Here is a 10,886-nt window from a genome sequence, read left to right as displayed (position 1 = left end):
TATTAATCATTGCAACTATTAAAAACTTCAGCAATACATGACAGTAAAGGATCATGGTATTTCCTTAATTGCAAGGTTTTGAGTAACAAAGGGAGGCCCTAAAATAAGTGACTCCCGTTCTCCTAGAGAAGGATTTGAACGTGACCATCAAACAAATTCTCTAGTCAGAATTTTATTTGATTAGTATTATTATCATTTTAAATTAATAAACATACATTTTAGAGAGCAGACAGAGCAAAGATTAATCACAGAATGTGAATAGCGAGGCACTTAAAATCTGGTTACATTTGCTTGCTTGCTTGTTTGCTAAGTCTATGATGATCTTAAGGAACTGAAGTCTTTTGATTATTCTTTTTTTTTTCAAACTCCACAAAAATTAAGCATATTTTGGGTTTTTTTTAAATAAACATTTTATTTCCTTAAAAGGAGAACAACAAGACTTTCAGTTTTCTAAATAAGAGATAAATGTTAACACGTTGATTACCGAAATTGTAGAATTCTATTTTAAAGACATATTTAGCACCTCAGGCTAATAAGAAGATACAACAAAACCAAATAAGCATTTCATCCTCTCACTCAGGCCTCAGGTAACTCATCACTCAGAGCTGGGAGATCAGCATCATTATCTAGTTGCTGGGCACTTGCCTGCAGTGTGAAGTCTTTAGAGTGAATGCTGTGAGGTTCAGCACCTTTACTCAAAGAAACATGAAGGAAGATTTCATAGAAGCTGAAAATGACAGGAAAGAGGAGAGACATCAAGCAGCAGAGGAGTGGGCAAAGGGGAGGAATGCATCAAATATGTGCAGGAAGCACAATTCCTCACTGTATACAAAGATATAATTGTGTTCCCATCCCAGGAAACACGAGAGAGAGAACTTGATGTATATTGGTGTTTTAAACTGAATCATCTGTAATATAATTATCTTGTGAGTCTGACATTTACCTAAAAAATAGACCCTTACCAAATACCATTGGCAATCAGGACTGTGTGTTCCCAGACAGCATCTGTGCAGGTCTGTGGAAAGGGGTAACTGAACCCAAGATAAAGGTTTGGAATACCATGATGTCATCTCCTTATTTGGAAGTGATTATCCTGTAGCCTGTCATTTCAGTGGCAATACTTTCAGAGGGAGTTGAGATTATCTTGAAAAAATATTTGTGCATTGTTCAAATCACTGAAAGCAATTACTATTGATGATAATGTTTTCTATTGAAAATTACAGAAACAGCTTGGAACAATTTACCTATGAAGTATTTAAGAAGTCTCAGGGAACACCAGTGCTGTCAACTAGGCAGGCAAATGTATAACCTGGAAAATCATAAGACCCACCCGAGTGGCTGTGGTTCCAACCACTGGCCATTTTCTAATTTGTGTTACCACTTAATGCAAAGAGTCCACTCATTGGAAAAGACCCTGATGCTGGGAAAGATTGAAGGCAGAAGGAAAAAGGGGCAACAGAGGATGAGAAGTTTACACAACATCACCGACTCAGTGGACATGAATTTGAACAAACTCCAGGAGATGGTGAAGGACAGGGAAGCCTAGCGCGCTACAGTCCATGGGGTCACAAAGACATGACTTAGCGACTGAACAACAGCAAAACCAGGTCATCAGATCCAGATGGCTGTTTGAAAGATTCTCAGTTTTAAGAATTACAAAAATTATAGCTGAAACCATATACAGGCAAGCAAATGATGTCCTTGATATAGGTGAAATATGTGATCTCTCCCTTCCTGACCTTGGTAATGAATAATCATGCAGTATATTAAGGTGATAATCTAATGTACAATATATATTTTCTAAAAACTCGGACATAGTAAGTTTTTCCTTTTTTTTTCTGGTATGATATGGTTATATCTTCACTAGCAGTTTAAAATTGTGTAGAAATCTAATTGCATTGCTGGAAACCACCACTTAAGCATTAAATGTCTGGCATACTCAATCGAAAAGACAAAATAGTACCATGACTATATTATGGGCATACATGAATTCAGTATATAATTCAGTTGTATATATGCCAAATATGGAGAAACCCACTCCAGTACTCTTGCCTGGAAACTCCCATGGATGGAGGAGCCTGGTAGGTTGCAGTCCATGGGGTCGCTAAGAGTCGGACACGACTGAGCGACTTCATTTTCACTTTTCACTTTCATGCAATGGAGAAGGAAATGGCAGCTCCAGTGTTCTTGCCTGGAGAATCCCAGGGACGGGGGAGCCTGGTGAGCTGCCGTCTATGGGGTCGCACAGAGTCGGACACGACTGACGTGACTTAGCAGCAGCAGCATGCCAAATATTCCAGAGTAAAATTATTTTCTATTCATATTAATGAGTTTAGAATGTACACAAATGCAAGTTTGTTTGTTTGTTTTTTAATGTTTTGGCCATAACTTGAATCTTAGTTCCTCAACCTGGGACTGAACCCATGGCCCCTGGAGTGGAAACATGTAATCTTAACCACTGGATAATTAGGGAAGTCCTCAAATGCAAATTTTTTAAAAATACAGATGTTCTCTCCAGAGAGAATATTATCTTTGAAAATATGAGGAAAAACACCTTATGAAAATGTGTTCAACCACAGAATTAAGTAAATATGTGGAAACATTGAAAAAAACTGAAGAACTTAAAAGCAGATTTAAATAAACATAAAGACAAAACAGTCCTTTGTGGGAAACTTAAATACAATAAAAATTCAATCAGCTAGAATGGTATGATTTTTACAATGTAAATGCTAACATTTCTAAACACCTGATAAAAAGAAGACAAATAAGAATTTCCTGGCAGTCCAGCTGTTAGGAGCCAGCGCTTTCACTGCAGTGGTCCAGGTTCAGTTGCTGGGTGAACACCCAGCTTAAGATCCCCACAAGCTGCACGACATAGACAAAAAACAAGAAGTCAAATAAATAAAATCGTATTTAATGGGAGATACAGTTCTACTAGATTTTTTTAAATTTCAAATGTATTTAGTAAAGACTCATATAGTAAAGTCAGTGATAATGAATATGTATTCGAGAGTGAATAACACAAAGTATTTGTGTGTGTGGTGAAGGTAAGAGAGACAGAGAGCTGAAGAGACTGAGACACAGTAGGAAATTAGCTAGGTGTATAATATGCAAAATATTGGGAATTGAATGGTGGAGTGAAAATGAATTTTTAAAATATGAGCGCTACTGGAAAAAGAGAACTAAAACTCTACTTCATGTCATTTGATATATAAAAATATGGGCTTTTAAAACATGGACAGTGGCACAGAGCTATTAACAATTTTAAAAAATGGGAATGATTCAATGTTTTAACCAGATTTACAGTTTGCAAAGTTGTTTAAGTCATAGATGGTGCTTTAGAGACCAAAAGAATAAAACTGTAGGAGAAAACAAACGGTCAGTTCAGTTCAGTTCAGTTCAGTCGCTCAGTCGTGTCCGACTCTCCGTGACCCCATGAATCACAGCACGCCAGGCCTCCCTGTCCATCACCAACTCCCGGAGTACACTCAAACTCATGTCCACAGAGTCGGTGATGCCATCCAGCCATCTCATTCTCTGTCGTCCCCTTCTCCTCCCGCCCCCAACCTTTCCCAGCATCAGAGTCTTTTCCAGTGAGTCAACTCGTCGCATGAGGTGGCCAAAGTATTGCAGTTTCAGCTTTAGCATCAGTCCCTCCAATGAACATCCTGGATTGATCTCCTTTAGAATAGACTGGTTGGATCTCCTTGCAGTATAAGGGACTCTCAAGAGTCTTCTCCAACACCACAGTTCAAAAGCACCGATTCTTCGGCGATCAGCTTTCTTCACAGTCCAACTCTCACATCCATACATGACCACGGGAAAAACCATTGCCTTGACTAGACGGACCTTGGTTGGCAAAGTAATGTCTCTGCTTTTTAATATACTATCAAGGTTGGTCATAACTTTCCTTCCAAGGAGCAAGCGTCTTTTAATTTCATGGCTGCAATCAGCATCTGCAGTGATTTTGGAGCCCAAAAAAACAAAGTCTGACACTGTTTCCACTGTTTTTCCATCTATTTCCCATGAAGTGATGGGACCAGATGCCATAAACAAACGGTCAGCATCTGGTAATTACTGAAATATTCTAAATGTTATGGAATCTACCGAACATCTGCAAAATTGAAAAGGATGGAGTAACTGTGTGAATCCATCACAACCATCGACAGAACCAATCCACAGAGAAACTCGTTTTATGTATAATCCTACACTGTCACCTTTGCAAATCTCCTGTTAAAGCTAATCCCAGAAGTTGCACCACTGCATCTCTAAATACTTCAGTGACTCTCTCTGGGAGACAAAGTCACTTTACAAACATATGTATAGTTTTGATTCCACTGGGTCTTTGTTACTGAGCAGGCTTTCTCTAGTTGTGGCCATTTGGGGCTATTCTTCGTTGCGGTGAGCAGGAAATGAGAGAAGCCACCTGAATGAGAAGCCCCACCCCGACCCCCGCACTGCAACTAGAGAAAGCACCGGGCAGCAACGGAAGTCCCAGTACAGCCAAAAATAAATAAATCAGTTCAGTTCAGTCGCTCAGTCGTGTCTGACTCTTTGCGACCCCATGGACTGCAGCACACCAGGCTTCCCTGTCCATCACCAACTCCTGGAACTTGCTCAAACTCATGTCCATTGAGTCAGTGATACCATCCAGCCATCTCATCCTCTGTCGTCCCCTTCTCTTCCGGTCTTCAATCTTTCCCAGCATCAGGGTCTTTTCAAATGAGTCAGCTCTTTGCATCAGGTGGCCAAAGTATTGGAGTTTCAGCTTCAGCACCAGTCCTTCCAATGAACATTCAGGACTGATTTCCTTTAGGATGGATTGGCTGGATCTCCTTGCAGTCCAAGGGACTCTCAAGAGTCTTCTCCAACACCACAGTTCAGAAGCATCCATTCTTCAGCGCTCAGCTTTCTTTATGGTCCAACTCTCACATCCATACATGACTAATGGTAAAACCATAGCTTTGATTAGACAGACCTTTGTCATCAAAGAGATGTCTCTGCTTTTTAATATGCTCTCTAGGTTGGTTATAGCTTTTCTTCCAAGGAGCAAGCGTCTTTTAACTTCATGGCTGCAGTCACCATCTGCAGTGGTTTTGAAGACCAAGAAAATGAAGTCTGTCACTGTTTCCATTGTTTCCCCATCTAAAATTACTGAAGTTGCCAATCCTACCCAGAGTGGGTGTCAGCGATGGTTCTGATTCTCTCAATGATTATGAGATTACTTATCCTTTAAAGAAAAAAAAGAAGAAGAAAGTGTGTTCAGGCAGACGGGAAGAAGGTGGGGGTGGCATGGGGTAGCAGGTCCTTCCCCTCCCAGTTGGGGAAGTTCTGCTAAGTCAAGGTGGAGCCGCACCAGGACAAGAGGACTGTAGAACAGGCTCCCTCTAGTGGCCACTTTAAGAATAGACTGAAGCCTGGCGAAAAGAGGAGAGGCCAGTCAGGAGTTGACTTCAGCTAGCCAAGAGGCAGAGGATGGACTGATGACACAAAATTTATATTTGAAGGTAAGACAAGTCACCTTAAACATAAAATTCTCTGTGTGTTTGTTTGGGCCTCGCCTCTCCCCCTTTGGTGTGCATCTGTGTTATACATTAACCAGGTTCCCTCACAGGAGGGAATTCCTGGTGAACCATAAAAAGGAATGTTTCTGTTTTTTGTTTTCTTTCTTCTGACACTAGCGACGTAACTTTTGTTTTGTTTGGCCACGCGGCCTATGGAATCTTAGATCCCTGACCAGAGATCAAACTCATGCCCTCTGCAGTGGAAGTGCAGTGTCTTAACCACCGGACAGCCAAGGAAGTTGCACAATGTAACTACTTTAAAAAATTTCTTTTTATTTGGCTGTGCTGAGTTTTACTTGTGGCATGTGGGATCTAGTTCCCTGACCAGGGATTGAACCTAGGCCCCCTACATTTGGAGCATAAAGTCCCGGTCACTGGACCACCAGGGTAGTCCCCACAGTTATTTCTTAAACATCAGTCCCCAACCTTTCTGGCACCAGGGACAAGTTGTGTTTTTTTTTAATTTTTTTGGCATGTGGGATCTTAATTCTCCAGCCAAGGATTGAACCTGGGCCCCCTGCTTTGGGAGCAGAGAGTCTTAGCCACTGGAATACCAGAGAAGTCCTCCAGGGACAAGTTTTGTGGAAAACTATTTTTCCATGGAACGGGGTACAGAGGATGGTTTCAGGATGATTCAAGTACATTATAATTATTGTGCACTTTATTTCTATTATTATTATATTAGCTCCACCTCAGATCACCAAGCATTAGATCCTGGAGACTGGGGACTCCTGTCTTAAAGGATCAGTGTTGTTCCCCACTCTGTAGGAGTCTTAGGGACTTGTTGCTTGCCTTGTACATGCGCTGACCTGGACCCTGTAGCATTAGTGAAGTTTATGTAAAATGTCTGTATGTCACTTTGATGTACGGTCGTTTGTCTCAAAAATATATATGACTGTGCCTTCGACTTCTAACAGGTGCAACGTTTCTCAGAGATTCTGAAAGCCTGTCTTCTGGGTTATAACCTTCAGTTTGACTTGAATAAAAGTTTCCATTTTCTTCTTGACTGCTAATTGAAATTTAGTTGACAAGACTGAGGGTCCTGGCAGTGGAAGGGTGAAGATTGGTTTGACCCTGGATCCAACTGAAAGAAGAGAACAGATAATGACCTGGCTGCTGCACTGGCCCCTTTCTTGTCAAATACACCCTTTTGTTTTTCTCCATACTCTTACTCTGCCTCATCTTACATGGGGTGGTGACTCACTCCATGTGAGTTGGGAAATGGAGGGGAGGAGTTCCAAAGGATCTCCTCCCGTTGCCTTTCTTTTCTTTCTTTTTTAAAAGCTATTTATTTGGCTGACCAGGTCTTGGTCATGTCACGTGAGATCTTCGGTCTTCATTGAGGTGCACGGGATCTTTAGTTGCAGCATGAGAACTCTTGGTTGAGGCCTGTGGGACTCAGTACACGACCTGCCAACAGCCGATTTTTAAACCAGAAGCCTTAGAACATGAGTCCAGCTTCACTCTCAGTCCTCACATTCAGTCTCTCAGATGGTGCACTTTGTCAGTGTAAGATAATCACCACTGTCTCTCTTCCCTTGAAATGATCTAAGTTTCAGCCCCTGCAACTTTGCTGGACTAGGAACCTCTCCTGTGGGGTCCTGGGGCAACCCTCTGACTCACAAGCCCCAAACTAGCACAAGAGGAAAGAATATTAACCTTGTGCTCTGCCTCGCTCGTGATCCACAAGTCCTGGAAAATTAGCAAGTGGTACCAAAGGGGCTTCCCTGGTGGTACAGTGGGTAGTGCACCTGCCAATGCTGGAGATACCAGTTTGCTCCCTGGTCCAGGAAGATCCCACATGCCATGGAGCAACTAAGCCCGTGTGCTGCAACTACTGAGGTCTGTGGAGCGCAAGAGAAGCCACCACAATGAGAAGCCAGGGCGTTGCAATAAAGACCCAGCACAGCCAAAATTAAGTGCATTTTTAAAAAAAGTTTCTATTACACTCACTTAGAACAAAACCTGATCAGTACACACTGAGGCAACACAGGTACTAAAATTGGAATGATACAGAGATGGTTAGCATGGCCCCTGAGCAAGGACAACAGGCATATTTATGAAATGTTCTATATTAAACAAAGAAAACTTGATCAGAAGATGAGACTAAGCTTTATACCTCCAATTAGTGTGCGTGTTGTTACACTTCACTGCAGAAATATTAGTTTGCTTAACTATAGAAAGCTGGAGCTGGATGAAAATTCCAAAGATTGCATCAACAAGCATGTTTTATCCAATCATGTCTTTAAATGCATTACTACCCCAGGCCCTATAAAAGGGAGGAGCTTTGGGAGGGCAGACCAGATGAACCCAGTTCAGAGAGCAAGTCACACAGCGAAGAGTCCTCAGCTGTCAGCCCAGGATCACCCAGCTTGAGGTTCAGTCTTCTGGAGGAGGTGAGTTTCCTGGACAAAGGGAAAACTTCAAACTTCGTACTTGAGCCAAAGCTCAGTGCATTCGTATGTGGGGAAAATTCATAGGTACTGACTTTTCCAAGCTTTCTGGTACAGGCCCTCAGTCGTGTCCAACTCTTTGTGACCCCATGAACTGTAGCCAGGCTCTCCTGAACTTGGGATTCTCCAGGCAAGAATACTGGCGTGGGTTGCCCTTTCCTCCTCCAGGGGATCGTCCCCACCCAGGGATGGAACCTGCGTCACCTGTAGTTCCTGCATTGGCCAGCGGATTCTTTGCCACCGAGCCACATGGGAAGCCCACTTGTCCAAGCTTAGAGGATGGTTTTTTTTACGACTTCTCTGGCCCCAGAGGCTTTGATATTTGAACTCTGTTTAAAGACATAGCCTGACTGAAGACACTTCTTTCTTTTTCTTCCCTTCCCCACTCTGGCACACTTTGGGTCATGCAGGGTCTTACTTCCCGGAGCAGGAATTGATCCTGTGTCCCCTTCATTGCAAAGCAGATTCTTAACTGGACCACCAGAGAAGTCCCAAATTCCAAGGTCTTAACCTCAAAGCCCCACAGTGTCCCTGTGGGGTTGAGTGCATGTCTGCAAGTGTGACCAGATGGCCCGTGTGTGCCTGGGGTTGTCCTGAAAGAACTTGTGGGGAGGCCCAGATGGAGAGACCATGGGATCTACAAAAAAATAATAACAGGCCAGTGTACTCGGATATGGAGAGCCACCCGGAGCACCTAAGCTGTGGCTCAGGGGAATGCATGCCCCAGCTAGGCTCTGTGCTGCTGGGAAGGATTTGATAGTTCTCCCTGAGGGAAAAGAATGGTAAAACGGGGTGTCCTTAGAGGATTAGAGTTATATAGGGCCATCTGCCAGTATGTAATAAATGCATTAAGAAAAGGAAAGAATGTATTAAATTTTCTCCTATGGGGTCCTTCTGGATTTATCTTTGCTTTTTTATTGATGAGATCAAGGCAGTTGATCCGATCAGACTGCTTGATGAGGTTGACACCAAATGTGAAATATCACCAACTAACAGAAACCAGGGCTTCCCAGGTGGCATTAGTGGCAGAGAATCTGCTGCCAATGCAGGAGATGTAAGAGATTTGATCCCTGGGTGGGGAAGATGCCCTGGAGGAGGAAATGGCAACCCATTCCAGTATTCTTACCTGGAAAATCCCATGGACAGAGGAGCCTATCGGGCTACAATCTATGGGGTCAAAAAAAGTTGGACACGAAATGACTTAGCATGGAGGTATGCAACAGAAAACAATTTGTTTTCTGTGCGCCTATCATACTCCCACCAAGCCCTTTTGTTTTATGGTATAAAATTGAAAAAAATATATATATATATATATATATTTGAATCCTTGAATTACTAACCATATGGAAAATTGAAAAGGACACAAAATAGGCAAATTATATACAAGATGGACTTAATCATTTTTTAGTGAGGTATAATTGATATATGGCATTATATTAGTTTCAAATGGGGAATTCCCTGGCAGTTCAGTCATTAAGACTCCACACTTTTACTTCCAAGGGCCCAGCAGTGCAAAAAAAAAAAAAAACAAGCAAAACATCAAACAAACTTTCAGATGTACAGTATAATGATTTGATACTTATAATATTGTGAAACAATCACTAAAATCAGTTCAGTTCAGTTGCTCAGCTGTGTCCTACTCTGCAACCCATAGACTATAGGACGCCAGGCTTCCCTGTCCATCACCAACTCCGGGAGTTTGCTCAAACTCATGTCCATCAAGTCGGTGATACCATTCAACCATCTCATTCTCTCGTCCCCTTCTTCTCCTGCCTTCAATCTTTCCCAGCATCAGGGTCTTTTCCAATAAGTCAGTTCACATCAAGTGGCCAAAGTATTGAAGATTGAAGCTTCAACTTCAGCATCAGTCCTTCCAATGATCAGAACTGATTTCCTTTAGGATTGATTGGTTGGATGTCCTTGCAGTCCAAGGGACTCTCCAAGAGTCTTCTCCAACACCACAGTTCAAAGCATCAATTATTTGGCACTCAGCTTTCTTTATGGTCCAACTCTCAAATCCATACGTGGCTACTGGAAAAACCATAATTTTGACCTAGACGGAACTTTGTTGGTAAAGTAATGTCTCTGCTTTTTAATATGCTGTCTAGGTAGGTCATAGCTTTTCTTCCAAGGAGCAAGCATCTTTTAATTTCATGACTTTTTAAATAAAAATCTTATTTTCATGGCTAATTAAAATCACTAAAATAAGTTGTTAATATCATCACTATATATAGTTGTGAAAATTTTTTTCTTATGATGAGAACATTTAAGATTTACTCTCAAAAAATTAAAAATGTTTACTTTCTTAGCAACTTTCAAATATGTAATTCTGTATTATTAACTATAGTGCCATCTGTACTTGCTTCCACACACCAGTGGGAAAGGGCAGGGATTAGAAATACAGATAAACCATAATAAAGTTGTAACTTTGATAAACACAGTGAAGCAGAGACAAATGTTGTTTACAAGGAAGAGTAACTTTGGAGGGAAAAACAAAACAGGAGATGCGATGAGGGAAATTTTCCTCCTAAGTGATGTATCAGTGAACTGTGTCGCAGTGATGTAGCTGGGGTAGCCAGACAGATGTCTGTGCCTGATGCCGTTTTCAGCACAGAGAAATAAAGCATATGGATTCCATCCTATTGCTTCTATTTGGTTCACTTTTCTCTATTTTTTCTAATGTTTTACTTTCTTACAGTAATTAAAAGAACATACTTTATACAGATCATTGCCTTTTTTAACTGGTGGCTTCCCTGTTGGCTCAGATGGTAAAGAATCTGCATACAATGCAGGAGACCGGTTTCAATCCTCCAGCAAGATCCCCTGGACAAGGAAATGGTTACCCACTCTAATATTCTTGCCTGGAGAC

The 10,886-nt window shown here is 41.7% G+C and overlaps 1 non-coding gene across 1 annotated transcript; it reads left to right on the top strand.

Moving 5' to 3' along the window:
* The first annotated feature begins 7,536 nt into the window (after positions 1-7,536).
* On the top strand, positions 7,537-7,643 carry LOC129547414 (U6 spliceosomal RNA). The gene has a single exon (XR_008684087.1). It is a non-coding gene; the product is annotated as a U6 spliceosomal RNA (small nuclear RNA).
* Positions 7,644-10,886: the final 3,243 nt, after the last annotated feature.

The sequence above is a fragment of the Moschus berezovskii genome, chromosome 22 (assembly GCF_049115385.1).
Source record: "Moschus berezovskii isolate FMDL1 chromosome 22, NW_MosBer_1.0, whole genome shotgun sequence".
Lineage (NCBI taxonomy): Eukaryota > Metazoa > Chordata > Mammalia > Artiodactyla > Moschidae > Moschus > Moschus berezovskii.
Note: the sequence above shows the minus strand (reverse complement) of the source record. Positions and strands in the feature narration are given on the sequence as shown.